Here is a 25062-nt window from a genome sequence, read left to right on the forward strand (position 1 = left end):
CCTGACATGATCTGAAATAGTAATGGATCAACAATGCAATTATCCTGGCGCAACGCCCGTGTCCCCGCAGCCCAAAACCGCCGTAGCCTACAGAACATCCATCAAACGGCCTCCACCATCACCACAAATATCTTCCAATCACATACAGTGAAGACGTCGGGAATCCATCTGCCCGAGTCCGACCCCTCCCTTTCGAACCCATTAAATGCTTATCTTCAGTTTGTCTCAAACGTACTTCATTTATCATATAAATACACGCACACATTTGTCACTCATTGCTTAGCGCATATGGTATAGCATAGCTTGCATACTTGCTGACTATTTTATAGTATCATTTGTGAGTAGTAAGCTATTTTCTATTTGCTAATCATTTAAGTTCTTCAATAATAGTTGATTCTAGAAGACAATAGATGCTCTTTTATGTTGGTTTGGAAGAAAAGCATGCATTATGAAACGCAGAGATTATTTTTCTCGTTGTGATTTTTGTTCTTCATGCACTATGACTCAAAGGTGCATCCGTTTCAAGTTCATCTGCACTGGAAATATGTTGAAACGTCTTATGAGTTCAAAATCAAAAGTTATCATCTTCCAATGTGCTCTCTGTCCCACAGGCCTTGTAGTGTCCTGATAATAAAAGTTTACGCAGATGTTACATCTGAGATTGCGTTATGGCCCTCGCGTGCAAATGTGAGAGTTTTTATTGTTTGTATTTGGCCAGCATTTGAATGTGACTGAAATTGCATCAAAATCAATCGCAGATTCATGATCAATTCCAGAGCGCTTTTAATGTGTTGTATGCCATGTTGGATTTAAATTTAACACACATTTGTCCAGTCCTTATTGGAAACATCGCTGGCTGGAATTAGCTCAGATAGGAACATTAGCAGAATACATTTGCCAGAAATATGTGCCAGATTTGATCTGCCGCTTAAAGATCCTCATTGGTAAATACAGAAAGTGCAATGCACTTCAGTCTGTCTAATAGGGATGATAATAACAGATCAAACGCATCGTGAGTTGCAAATTAAGTCTCATGTAAGTCTATTAGGTCTAAATGCGAGTCTAAAATGAGGGTGGGTAGGGAACAAGAAAAGTGGAACCATGTGTAGAGTCCCAAACAAATAAGGCTACTTCCCTTTCAGACTCTTTCCAGAGAGAGGTTAAATGCTTCACTGCATCTCTTCTAAAGATCACCTCAGTGAGAAATGAATAATATGTTTTTTGGAGCAATTGTTAAACTTGGTCTTTGTGTCACTGTTTTCTCCGCAGTACTATTTTTGGACTTTGAAGTGGGAATGCTGTCAATTTTATGAGCAGGCCGATGGCATCATGTGTAAAGAAATTACATTGTGTATTGTATCTTTGTGCTAAAGACAAAAGTTTATATTTTGTTTTTATTTACTTTATACTGTAGGTCTGGAAATCCAAAGACAGGTTTTGGATGAGAAGCATTACGTTTTTCACCAGGATTTACATGTTAGAAGAAAGAAACAGAGATTGAAAGAGCGATTTACCAGAAGTCCCAAAGATCAAAGCCATTTAAGGATTCAAAACAAAATAAAACATTACAGAGGTAAAAATGACAAGTAAGGGATAATGTAGAGGCAGCCGGTAGTTATTGGGAAATAAGCCCCGACAGTGTGATCAGGACCCGACGCGAAGCGGAGGGTCTTGTATCACACTGAAGGGGCTTATTTACCAATAACTACCGGCTGCCTCTACGTTATCCCGCTTATTATACGGCTACTTGCCACATAAGACAAAAAACTGGACATGAATATGAATTTGAAACATTTTATTGGCATATTAGTTTTAAATTAACATTTTTATTCTTCCGCGAAACTTTGCACGGATGCATAAAATGATCGCAATACCTTATTAAGATCCGCTGCTTCATACTTGTCTGTCTCCATCTTTTCTCTTTTAGCCAGTCTTTGAGAAGTTTTAATGCCCATTCTGTATTTTTGTGTGTGTTGGCTTTGTAGCTGTCATGCTCTATTTTGTCAAGTTCAGTCTCAGTAAGCTGTCTGTCTCTTGTCGTGGTTGTCGAGTGTTTGTCACAAGATGGCGCCAAACAGACAGTAATCTTTATTGATCTTTATTGGCGCGGAGCAATTTTACTCGTGCAAGTAGTCCGGCTATGCGTTATTATTTTGGAGCGGTTATTATTTGAAAAGAACGAACCTGCAAATGTCTCAACTGACCAATCAGAATCAAGCATTCCAGAGAGCCGTGTAATAAATCTGTATAACAATCCTCTCATATTAATAACACTGTCATTGCTGCTGTCATACTTGGAACGTCGTCGCTGAACCTTTTTGACAGCGATCAGCTGTAAAATGTTTTGGTTCTGCTCGATTTTTTGTTGACTTCGAGTAAAATAATTGAACGTTTTTTATAAGATCCCCTGGGGTCGATGTGTTAGCATGACAGAAGCTTGATGCTGTCGTGTGAGAACAAGCAACAGCTGGCATTTTTCCTTTACCTGAGTGCCTCTCATGTAAATTATTTGATTTTGATGGCTTACGATTTCTTCCCCGCCACAGAAAACTATCACAGGCTTAGCAATGCAATCAAAAGTATTACTTTGTTTTTGTTTGTTTGTTGATCACGAAATACAAAGTAGATGAGGAAAACTAGAATTTTGTGTATTCAAAGCGGTGTCATTATTGTTTACAATGCGTGGAATGTTGCGCTGTGATTGGTTAAGTGGATTTATTGCATTCTGCAGAGAAGGAGGACTGGCGTTTATTGCGTTTTGGGAAAAAAGATGACAGAATTGCACGACGGATATCGGATTTTGCGTAAAAAGAAGAATTTACTAATTCTGACCTGATACAATACTAATTTTGGCGTTAAATCATTATTATTTAAATGGTGTTTATCTCGTTGTAGATCCAAACTCTTTAAATATACATGCCATGACCTTGTTAATATGTAACTGCAAACATATTTTGTCGTTCATCTTTCCAAAAAATAAGTAAATCACATTTTCATTTTAAAATTTCAGTTTCATCAAATGTTTCAAATGCAACCCGACAGTACAAACTTGTGAACACTATGAAAATTAAATCAAATCAAATTAGTATAATATAAATTTTCAACATAATGCAACAGTATTAGCAGCGGGACAAAAGTAATGTGTTACTTTTGTCCCGACAGGAACTCCTGACATTTAAACCCATGAAAAAATTCTGAGAAGGCAAACTTTAGGATGTGTTACATCACTAAATAACCAGATTGATCAGTTCTGTAACACAAACCAAGAAACACAACGCGTTATAAGAAAAATGCTTTAGGAATTCACTTATGATGGTCGAAAACAGCTTTCTGGACATAGACGTGCAAAACGATGACAAAATAATGCGATATTTGTCAGGTCTGTCAGGGGTTGCGTGCTAAAGATGCTGTCATAGTTTGGAATGAATATGTAGTCGGAGCTCTGAGAAAATTGCTTTGTTACATTCGTCTCCCGTTACTTATCTCCCCTACCCACAAAGATTCATTTTTGTAAATGTTTTATTTATTTTATATGGGTATGCAACACACTGAAATGTTGTACTTTTTGGGGTATACTATTTTACCCCTATGCCTAGTGTGTACCTTAAGGCAGTGGTTCCCAGACTTTTTCAGCGTGTGGCCCCCCTTGTGTACGTTGCATTCCTTCGAGGCCCCCCAAAGAAAATTTGTCACAAAAAACTGTTCTAAAACTAAAAAAAAAACATTAAATTATACAAAAAAGTAGTGCTTTTGGTTAGTAGCATTATTTTTTTATGTCATAAAACTGGGCCCCCCCTGGCACCATCTCGCGGCCCCCCTGGGGGCCCTGGCCCCCAGTTTGAAAACCACTGCCTAAAGGAACAATTTTGTACCAAGTAAATTTTAGGGGTACAGTTAACAGTCAACTTTACCTTTAAAGGTGTACAATAAGTTACAGTAATGTACCCCAAAAGGTACAACATTGTATAATGTTTGGTAAAGGTACAAAATTGAACCTTAGGGTAGCACCCCAGAAAAGATTCAGTTTTGTGTTTAGTGTATATGTGAAAATCTGTTCACAAAATGAGTAGTACAGTATGTCCGAAACCTCTCTATGCAAAAACAGAATATGCAAGGATGGTTTACTTTATACCCCAAAATCTTTCAGGGTGTGTTGAATAGATGCTTTCCAATCCCACAAAGCCATGGGAGCTGAGGAGCATGTGATTTAATGTTTTCTACATTAAATCATCCTACATAATGCAAAGAACATTCTGTGAAAATGTAACTTTGATATCTTTAATATTGACTGAGTAAGATCATGCAAAAGATTGAAATCAGTGTGAAATAAAACTTCAGATCGCAAAATTAGATTGAGACTTTAGCCTGGATTTCACAGACAGGGTCACATTAAATTGCATTTTACTGTACAGCACGTTTTGGCAAATGTGGGTTTCATGAATGCAGAAATGTGTGAATAGTACTGTCAGTGTTGACATTGTTTTAAAGCACACAGGATGACGATCTGTTGGTATATGCAATTTTGTAACTAGTTTAACAAAACCGGATTTATGGCACCCGAGTTGAAGCTCAATAGGTACCAGGTGCACCTCATCACAAATCGCGAGCAATGTTTGATTTACCTGCACCTATTCTTATTTTCATTGTTGCGAGCCTGGACACCGACAAGCATCAGAATCCTGGGGATGATTATCAAAGACATGAAGATTCATTCGTCACAGGTGTTAGAAACAGGAGGAGTGGTGTGAAAGGGATTGTTATCTGTGATATATCGGACGTGTAATGATTCAAAAAAATGATGGTAAATGATGGCTCAACCCGTAAGTACTCTTCAGAGTAAGGTGGTGTTTATTTATATGTGCACCAAAGTATTCCAGCAGTGAGGTATATATATACAGTGACTCAAAAAGAATAACCCAAAGTACCAAAACAATGATGACAAAAATAATAAACAAAATAAACTTAGGTAAAAACGCTATTCACTGTACAAATATATTTACCTCACTGCTGGAATACTTTGGTGCACATATAAATAAACACCACCTTACTCTGAAGAGTACTTACGGGTTGAGCCATCATTTACCATCATTTTTTTGAATCATTACACGTCCGATATATCACATTTGGTGTCAGAAGTGGGATGGCTACCCGTAAGAAAGCACCAAAGGGAAAGAGGCCGGGTCTGCGTTCACACGCAAGAACGGAGGCTAAGGAGGACAAAGCTTGGGACAGCATGACGTCAGGGGAAGAAGAGGCCTCAGAGGGGTCAATAGCTGAGCTCCCTGGAGCGCCTAACAAACCCAGCGAGTCCCGCGGCCCTTTCACAGCAAGCCTGGCGGGTCTGATGAGGGAATTCCTCGACGCACAGCAAGCCAGGGAGGAAAGGTATGTGTCAGAGCTACAGGGGCTTCGAGAGAGCATCCAGCATACAGTCAGAACAGCCCTATCCCCGAGTGATGGTGGGAGTTTGCGGATGGATCTACCGACCCCTGGATTTCGGAGAGTATCCGCAAATGCAACCAGACCACACCCACAGCCAAGCTCGCCTATACGCAGAACGGAGACACCGGTGCCTGCCCTACAGCCAGGGGACGACATCGAGAGCTATCTGCGGCGATTTGAGCGACTGGCCCGAACATGGCAGTGGCCTAGAGAGGAGTGGAGTGGAGAAGGAAAATGCAAGGTACGCCACATACTGTAGATTTCCACTAAGGACGTTTCCAACAAGGCCAGGTCGTCACAAAGGTGGGAGGAGCTTAAAAAGACTTTCAATGTAAATGTATTGTTGCCTCACAACAAGGTCTTTGATTTGAGCTTCGACTGGGTCACAAGGTCTTTCTGTGTGGAGTTTGCATTGTTTTCCTTATGTTATTGTGGGTTTATTCTGGATACTCTGGTTTCCTCCCACTGTCCAAAGACATACAGGTAAGGCTGGCTCCACACACGAAGATTTTAAGCCCGATTTGCACCCTTAGCGATCGAAAGGGGGGTGGCCCTATTAGCGTTTTACCACAGCTGATTTTTTTGTTCACAAACCTCTGGTGTGTGGTGTCATTGCGTTTTTTTTGCTGCCCCCGATCGAGCAGTCGAGGAGTACTGAGAAAGAATATTGAATATTGTACAACTACTGTATGAGTGTTTTTATAATGTGTCACACAAGAACTACCACAACATGTTTTTCTCAAGTCACGTTTGATCCTGCATCACTTTGAAATCCTTACGTCTGTGGTAGCCAATAAATTCGAAAATCATCCAGTGTTTCCCAGGCCTCAACTTTTTCCTCCCCAAGTGGTGAATAGATGAGTTTGTTTGTAGATTAACTGGTTCTCCTCATTAATATAGCCCTGAAAATGAATAATGCACAAACAATAGTTACTGTAAAAAGCACAGGTACATGTATAAGCAGCCCATTCTCTTGAAATGCGTTTAAATTAAGTCGTGCAATGCATACGCTAAATTCCAATTTTGCGTGCATATGATACGCCAGTCCTTCCAGTTTCCTTAATACGGTGCATCTTTTCATGTTGTTTCATTTATTGGTTTCTCTTTATTTTTACAGTTTTTTACAATTGTCGCTTGGATTTGGGGTTAGAACAACTTTTTGTTACATGAAATGACATCCTAACCCAAACCCCAATACTAACCCCAAACCGAAGCAACCATGGTTTAAAAATAGACAAAACATGAAGAAACCTTCAGTATATATTAAATGACTTCCTAAACCAAATCTAACCCCAAGCCACAATGGTTTAAAAAACAGAAAAATAAATCGAGAAACCAATACATAAAGCCCTCGTACACACTGCAAACTTTCGGGAGTGACAACTGCATTTAAATGCGGGAGTGAATCCCCTAAATGTTCGTTACATGTCTGTACGGACAGGGTTTCCCGCAGAAAATTTGTTTTTTAAGATGGTATAGTGTTAGGTGGGTGGGCCGGGTCCAGAGCAGTGTTGGGGGTAACGCATTACAAGTAACTTGAGTTACGTAATAATATTACTTTTCTGAAGTAACGAGTAAAGTAACGCATTACTTTTTAAAAGTACACATTATTATTTGAGTTACTTTTTCAAAAAAGTAACTCAAGTTACTTTTTTAGTTTAATTAATTTGATTAAAAAATATGTACTGAATTAAACTAAACGTATGCACTCTCTGTGCCTGTGTGGAAACAGTTTGAGTCAGAAACTGAAATGGCAGGCCAGAGCTAAACATTTTTGTGATGAAATATGCAATTTCTGAATGCAGAACTTTTCAGTCATAAAAACACCTGCAAGGCCTGAAAGAGATCAAGCTTTAGCCAAGAAAAAGTAACGCAAAAGTAACTAAAAATAACGTAAGCATTACTTTCCATGAAAAGTAACTAAGTAATGCAATTAGTTACTTTTTTTGGGAGTAACTTAATATTGTAACGCATTACTTTTGAAAGTAACTTTCCCCAACACTGGTCCAGAGGGCGTGGCAATCAAAGGGGCATTCAAATAAAACTTAATTTTGAAGAAACTATGACAGAAAATTAACACATACTAGATTATTAATGAATTAAATGTTTTTACCTATAACATGAAAAGCTGTGTGATGCAGTGAAACTAAAGGGTTAATAAACACAAACTAAAGCAGATGTTGTAGAACATTTGGCGAACAATGATAGATAGCGCAAAAATTGTAAAAACTGATTATTTCCCACTATTAATTACATTATCTTAAAGGAGTATAAATACTGTAGCATGTAAATAATTCACATAAATAACGTGAGGAAAAGCGCTCAACATTTATATTGAATCAACAGGCATGTGAAACCTAGCTAGCAGGTTGCTCAAACAACAAAATCACCAGCTAACTTACTTTAAATTTGCAAGAATTTTTCCCAGCTTAAGCGGGCCGTCCGAACTGCAAAGTGCTGCGGGAAACCCTGACGTAACAAGACTCACTCCCGAAAATGTGATGATTGACACAGAGATAACCATAGTAATGTTCTGCTGTCTCGCGTTCTTTTCATTCAAAGCTTTGACCAAAATAATTTAACTGCATTATGTTTTGCAATATACCTCCATCTTGGCGTTGTGTACTGCAAACATTTTGCAGTGTTGCCAGATCCTCGTCTTTTTTGTACGTGCATATCGTTTTGGCTTATGAAGCGATCAAGTTTTTGGTGTTAATAAAGTGTGAAGGTGCCGGTCCCAATATTTTGATCTTTGACGTAAAGCATTTGGATTTATTTAAAGGTGCAGTGTGTAAATTTTAGCGGCATCTAGTGGTGAGGCTGCGAATTGCAACCAACAGCTCAGTCCACTGCTCACACCTCGCTTTTGAAACGCATAGAGAAGCTACAGTAGCTCCCACTGGAAAAACATGTCATTAACGGAGACAACTTAGCAAAAAAAGTTAAGGTCTTCTGTAGAAACATGGCGGCACAAAATGGCAACTTCCATGTAAGGGGACCCTCGGTTTATGTAGATAAAAACGTCTCATTCTAAGGTAATAAAAACATAATGGGTCATTATAAAAAGGTCTTTATACACCCCTGATAATATTGTTTTGTATATTATTTTGCGTTTCTGTCAAGAGACCCTTTTAAAAATTACACACTGCACCTTCAAGTTTATTATTTGATTTTTTCGTGCAAGATCTGGCAACACTAGTCAGCAAACGCTCGTGCCTCTCTCATTTTCTGCACCATGCATACAGAAGACTTTTTTCTCTTTCTACGCATTTATTTTTTCAGAAGAGAGACCTGTCATGTCCATGATGCCCCTTTAAACACTTTATTAACTAGTTGTTCAGTTTGGTTATGTACACACTAAATGCGGTTGTCACTACCTGCATTTTGCGGGAGTTACTTCGGTTGTAGAATGCGGTTGTCAGTCCTGTAAATAACTAAACTGCGTGTGTACAGAACTGGATTAAGCTTTAAAAGGTGAAGTGACAACCAAATTAATATCAAGTGTGTACGGGACCAAAATGACTTATATGGCACAAAAGATAAGTGAACGGGAATGACTGGATTTTACACACGTTTAAAATACATTAAAACTGTTTTCTAGGAGCACCTATATCTGAATCTTACACTTTCACTTCTTATTTGTTCATATACTGGTCCAAAATCACAACTGCAAGGATTGAAGACCTTTCAGTTGAAATATATACTGTATTAAAATGTTAATGCCCTTATTACAGAAAGAAACCAACAAGATATTTTTATACCAAATTTAGGCATATTTTGTCACCAACAAAACCACAAATCTTTCTGTGATACATATTAATTGTCCATGTTACCAACAGACCCACAGTATTGAGTTTTCATAAAGCTTAAAATTAATATGACAACCCATAATTTGCTGTATTTTGTTTCCGTTTGTACGGTTGATGATTAAGTTTACCATAATTATACAGCGCAAAGCTGAACTGTTTCCTCATTGCCTCAATGATCATTTTAATCCAGGACCTGTGCCTCAAAATGAATTACAGTGGTACAGTTGTTTCTTTTTTTGGTCACATCTTTGTTCCCTTTATGGTCTTTTTTACACCAAGCTACATAAATGATAACTGGAATGATGTTTCATACAGTAATAATTATAGCGTGAAGAACTGAAACCCTGGTGAAGTCCCATGCAAGTCAATCTGTCAGTAGATCAAGCAATGTGCTAGTGATTCAGACCAAATTCTGTTGTTCACTGCGTTGCATGAGGTCCACCGCAAGATGCGGGGATCAGCTGTCCCTATGGCAACCAAGGACAAATTGCTCCGTAAATGCAACATACAGTATTTGTTTGCAGATGGCTACAAAGTGAGAGAGAAAAAGTTAGACCTTGGTGTGCATTGAATGGTTTGTGATCTGCTATCCAAATTTACTCTGATCTTAAGAAACATTTTTATGTAAGTCACTCTAAAGTTTTGATTAGTTTGTTCAGACAGCGTTGTTAATATTCAGCACGTCTAGACTGATCACTGTACAGTAAATGATTTAAGCGTCAACGTGATGCCAAGGGCACAACTCTAATTTTGAAAAAAAAAAGAGGATGCAAAATGATTCCTTTACCAAACCCTCAAGCATGTTTTGTGACATCAGGTTTACAAATTTATTTAAATCTCATACATTAAAAAATAATAGTTTAAACCTGAAAAACAATCTGAAGGAAAACACACTTGAAGCTATGATAATTTAGGGTTACTTTGTTTTATAGTTTGGGTTGTACGGGGTGACACCTCTGGGATGTTTATTTGCTCTTGAAACAAAGTTGAAGATTAGCCACCTGTTAAAAATCCAACTGGTTATCCCTGTGGAGTGAACCGGGCCAGAACTCTGCCCTGTTCCTCCCTCATCCAGACCTGTCAGTGAGCTCATCGCTGGCCTTCATCTGACTGCTCAGCAACACTATTCTCAAACAACCACGCACATCTGGCAAGATATAAAATCCCATCCATAAATCTCATAGGATAGAAGAATACGGTTTATAAAAAATACAGTATGGGTTCAAATGAGACGCCGTAAACCTTTTTGTTATACACTCTTTTGCCAAAATCTTTAAACCTCCTGTTATGCAGCCATCTGCACCTCACACACAGTACTAACCCACTAATCACTAGCTTCACATACTACCATCATACACTACAGACTACAGACTACACTAATTATATATAATGGTAGTCCTTTTATAGTGTATGATGAGAATTTGTCTTTTAATTTTACTATTTGTTTGAGGACTCATTGGATGATCTGACTTTTAAAAGTTTACTTTTTTTAAATATTTGGGATAGTTCTTGCAAAAAAAAAACAAACATTGTTATTATTTACTCATCCTCATGTTGTTTAAACCCCCAATATCTTTATTTGATTTTGTTTTAGGAGTATGGGGTTTTCTGGTTACTATGGGAATGGATGGTGACTGTGGATGTGGACTCCCATAGTAACCTGAAAACCTTTTAAGCTTTAAAAGGACCCCAAAGTGTTCGAGGTGCGATTGAGGTCCTGGACTAGATTTTCTCTCTGATCCTCAGGCGGGGAAATTCGGGCTTAAAATCCTTTAGTCTGAGCCCTGCTTAAACAACAGTTCAGACACAGTGCAGGTGTACTGAAAGAAAGGCAGGCACAGGTCAACACTTTCATCAAATAATGGATTATTGGTTTGTTTTCACCAAACTCTTTTGTACACTGCTAAAAATGTATTTCTTAGTATTTTCGTCTTGTTTTTAGCACAAACTTCTAATAATTAAGATAATTAAGATGCATTTTCTTGGTGGGTAAAATGAAAGTAAATAAGTCTAGTTTTAAGACAAAAAAATAAAATAAATATATATATATATATATATGAAGAGTTTGGTTCCAAAACTTGATAAACACCATTTAGAAAAATGAGTTACTGCCAAAATCAGTATTGTATTTAAAGGTAAATTCTTAATTTTTCGCAAAATCCAATATCCGCCGTGTTATTCTGTCATCTTTTCTCCCTTTTTCCCAAAATGCAATAAAGCCAGGCCTCTTTTTTTGCAGAATGCAATAAATCCGCTCCACAAATCACAGCGCACCATTTCACGTATTGTAAACAAACAATGGCGGCGCGTTGAGTACATGGAAGTCCCAATAACCACAGCAATGACTATATGACAAAGTAGGTGTTTTGGTTAATGCCATTCTTTTTTTTATCAGTGTATACCACTAGTCAACTAGATTAATATAACATGGCAAAGATGAATGTACATTTATATATTGATTCAATAGATTTATAGCATTTTGAAAAAAAAACCTTGGAAAAAATCATTCATTTTTTTTATAAATCTTTGAAAATAAAGTTTTTGATTTGATTTTTTATCTTTTTATAACCAAAAGATGCTATGTGAAAGTTTGTAACAGAAAATACTGGTTTTCATCTTGTCACTTTCTTGGTATAGAAATTAGCCTAATTGTTTTTTTGTGTGTTTTGGAACCAAACTCTTCAAATATATATATAAAGTGAATTTGTGCTTAAAACAAGCAAATTAATAAATAAATAAAAATAAATCTTTAAATAAATAAAATCTTTAAAGGTGCAGTGTGTAGATGTTAGCGGCAACTAGTGGTGAGGATGCGAAATGGCCGTTTAGGGCTACTGTAGAAACATGGCGGTGCAAAATGGTAGCTTTCATTCTAAAGAAAATAAAAACAATACAGTTCATTATATAAGGTCTTTATCCACCACTGATAATATAGTTATCTATATTAAATTGCATTATATTTTCATACTGCACCTTTAAGTGTTAAAGAATAAAGTTCAAGATTTGTTTTCTTATCCCACTGGCAGATTTATTTTGCCTGTTTTATGCACAAATTTACACTAAACTTATTTTCATAGGGTATTTTGCTCATCAAGAAAATGCGTCTCGATTTAAGAAAATCTTTAGATATTTGTACATAAAACAAGACAAAAATACTAAGTAAGAAAGTCACTTTTTGCAGTGTTTGCCTTCAGGACACTTAAAATATATGTCACGAGGTGAGTTATTTGTTTAACACTTTCGATTTCCTTGAAACTTGAACAGACGGTCACCATCCACTCCCATAATATCCAGAAAACCCAAATCAAAACTGAATCAGCATTTGGTTTTGGTTTCTGCAATAGTAACACACTCTACCCTATCTCACGGCAAGTTGTGTTATAGTCACAAAATATTTGATTAATTTATTAGTGTTATTGACACAATTTTTTTTGTGTGTGTGTGTGTGTGGGGGGGGTGGTCGTGCCAGGAGCACGTATGTCACTCAGCATGAATTCCTATAATTAGTTTTTTTTTGTGTCCGTGGCACGTCTTTCTTTATCGTGTTTTCTCTTTTTTTTCCTATATTTTTAAATCGTTGTAGCTTGGGGTTGGGTTTAGATTTGGGGTTAGGATGTAATTTTATGTATTGGTTTCTACATGTTTTCCTTCCACTTTTAAAACTATTTTCTCTAGGGGTTGGGGTTAGATTTGGGGTTTGGGTTAGGATGTAATTTTATGTATTGGTTTCTACATGTTTTCCTTCCACTTTTAAAACTATTTTCGGTTGGGGTTAGAGTTGGGGTTTGGGTTAGGATGTCTGAAATGTAACAAAGTCATTCAACCCCAAGCGACAATGGTAAAAAAATAGAAAAAAAACTATGAGAAAACAAACATAAAATGAAACGATAAAGAAAGTCATGTCACGGACACGAAAAAGACATTCATGCTCATGGCACGAAAAAAGCAAAAAATCATGTCAATACACGAATAAATTCATTAAATATTTCATGACTATAACAGGACTTATGACCGTGAGATTGGGTTGAACATAGTACTATATAAATTGTTGTAGCATGATTTTTCACATATTATTTTTATTGCAATAAAAAGTAGGTTGTATATTTGATTTAAGCAATGTGAGCTACATGCTAACTTTGTTTTCTTATAACATTAATGTCAATAAGGACACAGAATTGTAATGTAATGTTCAATCATTTCAGAATCGCCAAACAAGGATCACATTGAAGAATTCAGAGGTGGCAGTGAAGCTTTTCACAGCAGCCTGTGGTTGATTCAGTGCATCGAGTGGTGAGAACTGACGGAGGGTCTCGACTTGATTTAAGGTTCCTGGTATCTGCGAGCAGCTGGCCAGTTGCATTCAGACAATCAATCCATCCACCGCCCAGGCCCGGCAGATTGAAGAAACATCGCACTGGGCACCGTGTGCCTTCCCGTGAAGGTTTGTTCCACAACATTACACTCCTCTTTAAGAGAGGGATGCATGAGGGAGACATTTATCAAGAAGGCAAGACTTAAAATGAAAGCACAATGTTGTGCACCATACTGAGCATAATACACATCTGCCTCTCTTTTAGCTTCCTTTTCTTATTTAATTTCTCTCACACATGTTTTTTGAAGTGCTAAGTATTGTGCAACTTTGTCAAGTGTGCTTGATATGATTTACCAACCCGTTAAGATACAATGTGATGCTCAGATAAACAAATACTGCACCTGTTCTGAAGACCAGATCATAACTTGCGACTCTTTATGGCTTAAGCTGTTTGAGAAAATTGTGATTGATTCATTTTCACCTTACAAGTATGACAAGTCCAACCTTTACCAAAATTTAAATGACATTAAAATGGCATATGGTAACATTAAAATGAAGGGCTTCTCACAAATGTCAATCTGAGGTTAGCAGGTGTGCATGAATAACTCATACAGTACTTGTTTAAAATGACTGATACCTTTTGAAATGGAGTTAACCATACCTCTCACGTATGCTGTCCACCTCCTGGCGTATGATGCCAGAGAGAGAGAGAGAGAGAGAGAGAGAGAGAGAGAGAGAGACCTTATGACTCATTGTGAATTTAAATATATATCAGCTGGCATTTGTGGTGCTTTATCACAAGGTGATAGGGACAATCTGTATCTGCCTTAATCTAAAGTTTGCCAAAGTTTTTTTCCAATGACGGACTTCGTCTTTTCAAGGAAGTCATGTCACTTCGCCGCTATGTATGTCATTCTGTAACGGTTGACGATTGGCTCTTTTACTGGAAGGCAGGACTAGAGCTGCCATATTGGCCATTGTGATATTCCCATTATTCATATCAATATCAGTGACACTTCTTGTTAATATGAATAAATATCTTTCCTTCTGAACAAAGATTTTCATATTAAGCTCTCAAAGGCCTTTTCAAATAAATTTGTTGTATACAAAAAGTGTGGTTAAGCACTCAAGAGGGTTGACAACTATTTTTAGCTGCCGTGTGTGTGTGGCCTGGTTGTATTGTGTTTCTTTAGTTGTTGTTTGTGTTCTGGTTAAATTCTCTTGGTAGTCCTTTGGGTTGCTTTCTAAAAAAGATTTATTATGTCAGCATTTTTATCAACACAGTGGTGTAGCCCTGCTGTTCTCATCCTGTTGAAATAATAAGCGTATGGTATGTTTTGGATGCTTATGTTTTAACTAAAAGACTAGTCAAACAGACTGACCATTTACAATCACATTTATGCATTTGGCAGATGCTTTAATCCAAAGTGACCTCAGGGTAGCGGTCTTCAAGGGTCCACTTGGTTTTAAAAATGTCAAGCATGAAAATGTAAAAATTGCTTAAATTACTTTTTTTCCCCACCAGACATTGAAAAACAAAGTCTGGAGTAAATGGGAACATTAATTAAAAAACTTTTACTTATCATTTAACACTTTTTGTAACATAATTTAAAAATTTAGTCCTAAAAAATCCTATTACCGCAACAGTCAGAAAACATCAACACTGACATATTTTCAAAATGACATGACAAACCTGAAAGAACATAATTTGGAGATTCTGCACATGCATTTAAAATCAAAGTATTATGCTTCTATTAATTAAAGTAACATTTAATAAGCATCTGATGTGGTAATGATAATCAAAATGTCGTGTAAGCATTCTGACAAGACAATATTTCAAATTAACTGTAAAAAAATGATCTTACCTGGTAGCCATCTTGAAGTAACTGGTCCATGTGCTTGGTCACTCAAAATCAAACTTTATTAAAATTCTGTATGTGTGCTTAAACTGTTCTCAAAAAGTGTTGCGGAGGATGAGAACATCAGGCATGGACACATCATTTTCCTAATTTTTCTTCATTATTATTATACATGAATATTCAGTAAATATTTTTCTGTCATCTAAAGTAGTCTAGCAAAACATCCATTTATTTTTTTTTCTTAATATTTTTGTGTTAATTTGATTACATTACAACATAACGCATGTTCAAACACAGCCGGACACATTGCGGTAATGAGAATTTCAGCAGAAAATGAGATAAAATTTACAATTATAAATTCTTATGTTGAAATCACACATTGTGCAAGGTAGAACACAGTATTGTGTTAATTCTGATGCTTTTTAATGTTACTATATTACACATTTTAAAGCTAAAATCATTAGTGCCGTGGTGTTTCAATGGTTTCGTGAGAATCACCCACTTAGATTCGAAAACCAACCCAACCCAAACTATCTCACGTGTGTGCATCAATGCCGAAATAGGTTGTGACACCAATTGTCTCTGTCACTACCAGCATCATCGCTATAATGTAAAAGATTAGCTTTACCTTCATGCTAGCTTGCGCTGTCTCGAGCAAACATGTTGTCATCTGTGCTCTGCTATAAGTTCCCTAACTCCCTTTTAGCGATGAAAAACATCCACAGGTTGAGAATCAGGAACACCATACAAGTTTTTATCCAGACTAGCATTTTGTGCCGGCACATTCGCGATCCGCACGTCCGCATATATGCTTAAATGCAACTTAAATGAGGCTCCGCCACCGGTGTTTGTACAGAAACATGTGAGACAGAGGTAGTGAAACGCAAACATTTATTTGTGGTGGCCAATTTTAATTTTGTGGCAAACTGAGAAATAAATGAATGTATGGGGATGTATAGCATTCCAACGACGCTCTCACTTGTATGATGTCACAGCAGTAGGCAGCGCAAATATGACAACGCGTCTATAATCCCTCCCACTCCGAAGTGTTACTAAACTCGATGAAAAAGCTAACCAAGCCAAAGTGAGGTGAGCTGACCCCACCTTACCCAAACCAAACCGTGGGGTACTATGCAGTGGAAAAGCGCCATAACTGTTGCATGCGGGAATGCAGACTGCACACACGTCGATGGCGTTTACATTCGGGTCCAGTCGAGTTAACCCCTTCAGACCTGATTTTTTAGGTGTTTAATCAGTGTGCCTTATTTTGATTGGCTGATCAACATTTTTATTTGTTTGAACCACAAAACATGTGAAGTCCATTCCGGTGGATGCAGGGTCTGAAGGGGTTAAAAAATGCCACTGGTTCGGGTCGGACTCGATTCTAATTTTTCCGCTTTGTCTCAGGTCTTGTTTTTATTTAAAAAAATATTATTTATGCTGGTCGGGTTTGTGTGAAAAGTGATTCGAGTCATTTCGGGTTGGGTACATTTTGTTTGGACCTGAGAAGACCTCTACCTCAGGGTATTCATAAAATGTGTTTCCTGGAGATTACACCAATTATATTGGATATAGCAAGATTGAGCACTCCTATTACTATGAATAGGGGACAATGCAACGCTCAATATGGCCGCTCTGGTGACGGAAGTCCCGCCTTTCAGTTAAAAGAACCAATTATCAGTCGATAAAGATTGACGACTCTGTGGGGAGGTGCTTGCCAACCTGTGCGCATGCGCAGTAGCTGATACGAACTTGAAAAAGGTGTTTCATAGGGCAATTTGAGCATAAGAAACAAAAGTTTTGGAAAAATGACAGCCTAGTGGCGCAACATCCTTAAAGGGGCTTTGATTAAACCCACAATCTTTTGTGTAGCTTATTCAATTCTCTACCGGTTGAGTCATCAGGCAAGACCAGTAACAAACCAGCACTTACACCAGGTTGGATCATTATAATTTTCATACCAGTCTTTTAGCAGGCACAGATCATTGAGATTTAAATCTGTGGGAAAGGACTATCCAAGAACTGTCCATGTGTTTCCTGTGCATTGTGTGAGGTTGTCGAAGAGAACATCTGTCCCTTGTTTCATTTGCAGGAACATCTGACCTGCTTCCCAGCTTGACTCTTTCTTTCCAGACTGTCACACTGAATCTTTGTTTCTTTAATCCTCTCTTTCTTCATCTTTCTTTTCCGTCTCCCCAACACACCTTCCAAACCGGGACCGACTTTCGAAGCCAACGGCAACCGTGACCATTCTCCCGTTCTGTTAGCTCAGCAAAACCCTCCAGCGTCCATGAAAAGCAAACAAAATCGTTTTCCTTTGGAAAATATTATTTGATGTGTTCTCGCTGTCTGATACTACAGTGCACACAAACACAGACGAATCTTTAGCGGTCTCTGGCCTGCTGGCAGCTCAGAATTGGGAGCGTCTCCTTCCATCCCTGTGACCATGAGCTAAGTTATATTCCCATCTGTAGCCGGAGAGGAAGGGAGGGGATTTGAAGGAAATTTGACACAAACAAAGAGCTTGTAAGTGGGAGAGATGTGAAAGATCATGACTTCAGAGGTGTGGAGTGCAGGGCTATAGGAAAACTGGGCATGTGGGAGTTTTCTTGTAAAGCTGATGAAGATTTAGTTGAATTATCATCATGGCTCTCTAGAGGACGGTTAATGCTGATATGGCCAACTGCAGAAACGAAACGACTGCTACCACTGTCACATCTTTTCATCGCTGTATTTGTCAAGGCTGTGTGTTTAACTCTAGTCAGTCTAGTCTAATAATTTATGGGTAGTACACTGCCAAAATCACCAAGTGTAGTACTATTGTCTTATTTTTCAATGAAATCAAATTAATTGAAACAGACTAATATTAAAACACATTTATTTAGAAAGAGACATTAGGTTAGATTTGTTTTTCAGGGTAGTCAAACAAACCGTTTACATAAAGTAAAAATAGTCATAAATTTGAGATTTATATGCTGAATAAATAGGCTTTCCATTGTTAGGACAATTGATAGGACAATATTTGGCCAAGATACAACTATAAAAAAAAATCTAAATCTTGAGAAAATCGCCATTAAAGTTGTCCAAATTAAGTCCTTAGCAATACATATTACTAATGATAAATACATTCCTGATATATTAATAGTGGGAAATGTATAAAATATCTTCATGCAACATGATCTTTAATAATTTTTGGCATAAAAATCGATAATTTTGAACCATGCATTGTATTGTTGGCTATTGATACAAATATACCCATGCTACTTATGATTGGTTTTGGGTCGCATTTGGCAATAGGGTGCAAAAAAAGTCATATTCATTTTAAATGAAGTTCTTCATTGGCAAATATTTGAAATGATCAATGCTCTGACATGGAAGGTTGTGTTTTATTATGAACTATTTCTTGTGTTTAGCTTTAATAATTTTTCTTATTGGACTGGGGTAGAAGTTTGGTTTTATAGGAAACATTAAATGGCACCAATTGTCTGATTCACAGTTTAACATTTCCTTTGGTGTGTATTAGTACATTTGGTGTGTATTGGGTACAAACCCCAAAGTAAACGATGACGCGAGTTATCGTCTTCAAAGTAAATCTATTTTCTTGGAGTACAACAAACAAACACAAGGATTGTAGGCAACAGTTTACTTCCTGGGTTTGGTGATGTAGACAAGACCAAGGCTGCGTCTGAAACCGCATACTGTTCAGTAGGTACAGTACTGATAAGATGAAGTACTTACTGACTGTTAAAACAGTAGGTGGGTGATTCTCACGAAAACTTGGTTTTAAAAAATGTCAAGCATGAAAATGTAAAAATTGCTTAAATTTACTTTTTTTCCCACCAGACATTGAAAAACAAAGTCTGGAGTAAACGGGACATTAATTTAAAAACGTTTACTTATCATTTAACACTTTTTGTAACATAATTTTAAAAATTAGTCCTAAAAATCTCATTACCGGAACAGTCAGAAAACATCAACACTGACATATTTTCAAAATGACATGACAAACCTGAAAGAACATAATTTGGAGATTCTGCACATGCATTTAAAATCAAAGTATTATGCTTCTATTAATTAAATTAACAGTTAATAAGCATCTGTTGCGGTAATGATAATCAAAATGTCGTGTAAGCATTCTGACAAGACAATATTTCAAATTAACTGTAAAAAAAAATGATCTTACCTGGTAGCCATCTTGAAGTAACTGGTCCATGTGCTTGATCACTCAAAATCAAACTTTATTAAAATTCTGTATGTGTGCTTAAACTGTTCTCAAAAAGTGTTGCAGAGGATGAGAACATCAGGCATGGACACATCATTTTCCTAATTTTTCTTCATTACTATTATACATGAATATTCAGTAAATATTTTTTCTGTCATCTAAAGTAGTCTAGCAAAACATCCATTTATTTTTTTTCTTAATATTTTTGTGTTAATTTGATTAAATTACAACATAACGCATGTTCAAACGCAGCCGGACACATTGCGGTAATGAGAATTTTAGCAGAAAATGAGATAAAATTTCCAATTATAAATTCTTATGTTGAAATCACACATTGTGCAAGGTAGAACACAGTATTGTGTTAATTCTGATGCTTTTTAATGTTACTATATTACAGATTTTAAAGCTAAAATCATTAGTGCCGTGGTGTTTTAATGGTTTCGTGAGAATCACCCAGGTACTGTATAGTATGAATCCTAGTAGTATGAATGCGACACATCATGTGACATACGTCTTCATCACGTCATGTCATACCAGCGCAAAAACAGCCGCATCGCTGCTTTCGCCTTTCTTCTTCGTTGCATAACTCCGCTCCTGGGGCATCATGGGATAGTGAAGTGTCCATTGTATGCACGCTTCGAAATCTAACCGGAAGTATTAGGTCATCCGGGTACTTTTCGCATACTGTTTTTGAAATATTATGTATTCGGACATACTACTCGCCTCGCTTACTGCTTTTCGCTTACTATATAGTATGGAAGTAGGCGGTTTCGGACGCAGCACGACATTATCATAATTCCTCCCGCTTTGACTCACAGCCTGTAAGTTAACTCAGACGTATTCAGGGCAATCACAATGTACAGATTAGCTGGCCAATCAGGGACACAGCGCTTTTCAAATCGATGAATTTTGTACAAAATCCGTTCGTTTCAGGAAGACAGGGAAATCTAGAGCTACAAAAATGTACGTTATGTGTACATAATGTGTTTTTAACCATAAACCACGCAAACACATTGTATTATAGCAAATACACAAAATAACGTTTTTAAGCAATGAAATAGGTGCACTTTAATTGCCATGACTGCTTTTATAATGGGATTGATGTTTACGTGTATATTTTGGGTCAGTGAGGGTATGCGAAAGATCATACTACCATATGCGTGCACTGTATTTTGTGCATTTAGTATACAGTACAATATACAGTACAGTGTTTGCAGTGGTGAATCTGCACAATTGTATTTCATCGACCAAAATTAGTGGTAAACTAAACATTTTTTCACAAATATTATTAAAATAAAGTAATTTATTTTCTACATAAACTCATCCAACATAATGTACAGAACATTAATACAAATTTAACCATGGTATCTTTAGAAATTAATGATGTCAAACTTTGATACTTTGGTACATTAAAATTATTAAATGCAATTTGTGAATAAATTCTGTAACACATTTTAATAAGCAACATTTAGTATGTATTAAGAATAGTAAGCTGTTGAGTGAATTGAAACAACGCATACTGTATGGTCTGTTTGTAGGCACAGTGTCTCTATATTATTAATCTTGGTCTCTCTTATGACACGGTGTCTCATAGTGACTGATCTCTAAAGCTCATAGTCGTGCCAAATTTACTGTGAAATGAAAAACTTTCTCTTGTGTGGCTGTGACTTTCTCTATCTGTGCATGAGATGATCTTTGTGAAATCTCATTTGTTCCCTCCCTTTCGATCATGAGAAAAACGCAGGCCCATTCGCGACAGGTTTTTCAGCTGATTTGCAATTTCTCTCAATGGGACTTAAAGCTAATTACCTGCGGGCTGACTGATGGGAGAAAGTAGCGAATTAAATTAATAATAGAAACAGTTTGATCATCCGTCTTTGGCAGCGTCTTGTTTTTTTTCTTACAAGCAACAAGTGTCAATTAAAATAAATGACTGTGACACCTGTAGCTGCAGATGCTGAGAAAGCGAACATAAAGTCCTACAGCTCTGAGATCTGCAGAAATGACCGCCATATTTCAGATATATCTGATTTAATTGTTCACCCATTTATCTTGCCTTCAAATTCGTGTACTGTCACAGTATGTACTTACTGTCAAATCATTCTATCCTGTGTAAGTATGTACTTCATGTGGGTGAAGTATGCATACATAAGCGACATACTAGTTCAGCCAAGACAAATTATTCTGTCAACAGTAAAAAATATTCACGTGTTGTTAATCCAACCAATCACTGTGAAAAGGTCCCGTCCTATGTTTTTGAGGCATCACCCCACCCTGTCGCCTCACTCTCGACTGCTATCTATAATGCTTATGGAGGGGGTGTACTCTGGGTTTGAGCTAAAATTCCAAACTGGGCTACTGTGGGCTTGTGAATTCACTTTTTGTATTTGGTGGCTCCTCAACTCCTGTGGTCTCATGGGATAGAAAAGTGTCCATCTGATGCATTCTGAGAAATATTAGCAGAAGCAACATTGGGCGAACGTCAGGCTATAACGTTGGGTAGACATCATAAACTGTGGTCCGCCAGACATTGTTTTTGACGTCAGTCCGGCATTGTTTTTTGACGTCAAAAACCAATGCCATGTTGACATCAAAAAAACTATGTCGGACTGACGTCCAGATGTAGTGTTGGGTTGACGTCAAAAAGCAATGTCGGATGGACATCAAGCTGTAATGCCAGGTCAAACTGATGTCAAAACCTAACATCGACCTGATGTTTAGATGTCGGGGTGATGTCAATATACAATGCCAGGTTGACATCAGAAACCACTGTTGGGTTGACGTCAAAACCCGACGTCGGACTGATGTCAAAACCCAATGTGGACTTGACGTTCAGCTGTAACGTCGGAATGACATCAGAAACCAACGTCAGGCTTACGTCAAAAACCAACGTGGGGTTGACGTGAAAAGACAACATCGGGCTTACGTCAGAAATCGATGTGGGGGTTGCCGGCAGAAACCGACGTGGGGTTGACGGCAAAAAAACGACGTGGGGTTGCCGCCAGAAACCGACGTGGGGTTGCCGCCAGAAACCGATGTGGGGTTGACGGCAGAAACAGACGTGGGGTTGGCGTCAGAAACAGACGTGGGGTTGCCGCCAGAAACCGACGTAGGGCTGACGGCAGAAACCGAAGTGGGGTTGCCGCCAGAAACCGACGTGGGGTTGACGGCAGAAACCGACGTGGGGTTGACGGCAGAAACCGACGTGGGGTTGCCGCCAGAAACCGACGTGGGGTTGCCGCCAGAAACCGACGTGGGGTTGCCGCCAGAAACCGACTTGGGGTTGCCGCCAGAAACCGACTTGGGGTTGCCGCCAGAAACCGACGTGGGGTTGCCGCCAGAAACCGACGTAGGGCTTTACGGCAGAAACAGACGTTGGGTTGACGTCAGAAACCGACGTCGGACTGATGTCCAGATGTAATTTAGGGTAGCCATGTTAAGGTTTGAAACAATTTTTTTTCTAGATTTTAAGCAAAAATCTAAAACCTTCCCTGACAGACCATTCTTGAGCTCAAGGTTTGTGTTATAATCACATATGCTTCTACTAGTTTTTAATTGATGGCAACAATAACTACTACTGTAACACACATTGCTCAAACAATAAACACTGCACCTATTCATAACTCGGCATTCATTTCCTGGTTAACATGAGTTTAGCTTTCAAGAGCACATAAATCAATAATGATTAAACTTCAGAAATCAAGCAAGCAGAAACAGTCTGTGTGATAAACAGCCCTGTCAACTCTATTAATATATTTAATCAATGACTAATGACGTGATGAGTCAATCTGTATTCAGCAGTCAAGCTGTGTTCATGGAAAATGACAAATATATCAGGACACTCCCACACAATTCAATAACCGGTTAAAGAACATACAGGAACCAATAAAGTCAAAGACACAATCTTCTGACGTATCACATCTGGTGTGAAGTAAACAGTTGTTTTATTTGTAGAAAATGAAATGTTTGTGCTTTGGATTGAATATGATTGTTGTTCTCATAAAGTATGGGGTCTCATTTATAAAGCGTGCGTACGTACACGTTTGATCGTAGGGTGTGTGTACACAAAAATCCACGTCAACGTTCAAAACGGCCTTTGATGTGGACAAGTGCTCATCAGGGTCTAAGCAGACGTACAAACTTTTGCTTGTCCAAGTGTTTGGAAATATAAGCCATTCTTGCCGCATGTGAAGGATTTGGACGTTGACAGGTGCTCTTTAATATGTCAGTGATGTTGATTAGGCATTGTTTACAAGACAGAGATCTGTGCGAAATTTCAAGATCATTTGTGATTTATAGATTTCAAATCTGAAAGCATTTTCTGTGCATCAGAAAGTTCGTATCATTTATAGTTTTGATGTGTATATTTGTTTACACTTCTGTATTTAAACTTTATATTTACCGTCATTATCATTCTGGGTGTGAACTTGTCCATGTTCTTAGTTTCGAAAACCGGTTACCAAGAATGAGAAATCGAATTTGACACATCCAAACAAATACATTGTTTCAATGCTTTACAAATATGCTTTTTATTACCCTTCAGAATTATGATAATAAAAAGTCTACAAACACATGGACTGAAACAATCAGCGAAGAATGATAATTAAATGTTGATATCATTTTCTCCTCATTTTACCCTCTGACCGGATCTCATTTATTTTCCATCTAGGGCCCCTGTGCTCCAATCAACATAATCTGTGTCGACCCACGACTTCAGCCAAGGAAAAAATCTTAAATGAGGTTGTGCCTGTTTTTCTCCTGTTGTGAAACAAATGAGAAATAGATTAACCCGTTCTTCTGAACGTCAGGCGACCCGGGTAGACGTATTAAGATAATTTACATGAGCACTGCGGGGGAATCCTGACGACCACTGTCCAGGCTTCATTAAATGAATGTTATAATGTACTTTTCTAATTTCAGTCCCCCCTCCCTATCATGTCAATCACGTTATTGAACACTGACCCTACTGCCACTAAATAGCAATGATGTAACGTTTGCTTGAGCTCACAAGAGATACAATTAACAGGTTGTTTTATTTTAAAGAAAACTTGATACAGTGTTTATTTTACATTCTCTAAAGATTCACGATGAGAAATATCTGTGCATTGATGGGATAATGATGTAATTTTCCCAAATCATTTGCATTAATGGTATCTCAAATCATGCAGCTTTCTGAGAAAAGGCGTGTCCCAGATAGCAGATGACTCCGGGCCAGATCCGCGCCAAAGCCAGCTGCTCCGGTTCGGATCCGGCCCTAAGTTGTCTGCACTTTGAGTTACCTTCTTTTTAAATGTTCGGAGTTACGATTTTTTTATTATAAGTGCAAAACATACAACAGATAGTTAAGCAGCAAAACCACAAAAACAAAACAGACAACAAAAACAAAACAATAATTGTGATGATGATAATAATAATAAT

At 37.7% G+C, this 25062-nt stretch overlaps 1 long non-coding RNA gene across 1 annotated transcript; it reads left to right on the forward strand.

Moving 5' to 3' along the window:
• The first annotated feature begins 1126 nt into the window (after positions 1-1126).
• LOC129426220 (uncharacterized) lies at positions 1127-25062 on the forward strand. The gene is made up of 3 exons (XR_008638348.2): positions 1127-1573; positions 13454-13692; positions 24314-25062. It is a non-coding gene; the product is annotated as an uncharacterized lncRNA (long non-coding RNA).

This window comes from Misgurnus anguillicaudatus, chromosome 25 (assembly GCF_027580225.2).
Source record: "Misgurnus anguillicaudatus chromosome 25, ASM2758022v2, whole genome shotgun sequence".
Classification (NCBI taxonomy): domain Eukaryota; kingdom Metazoa; phylum Chordata; class Actinopteri; order Cypriniformes; family Cobitidae; genus Misgurnus; species Misgurnus anguillicaudatus.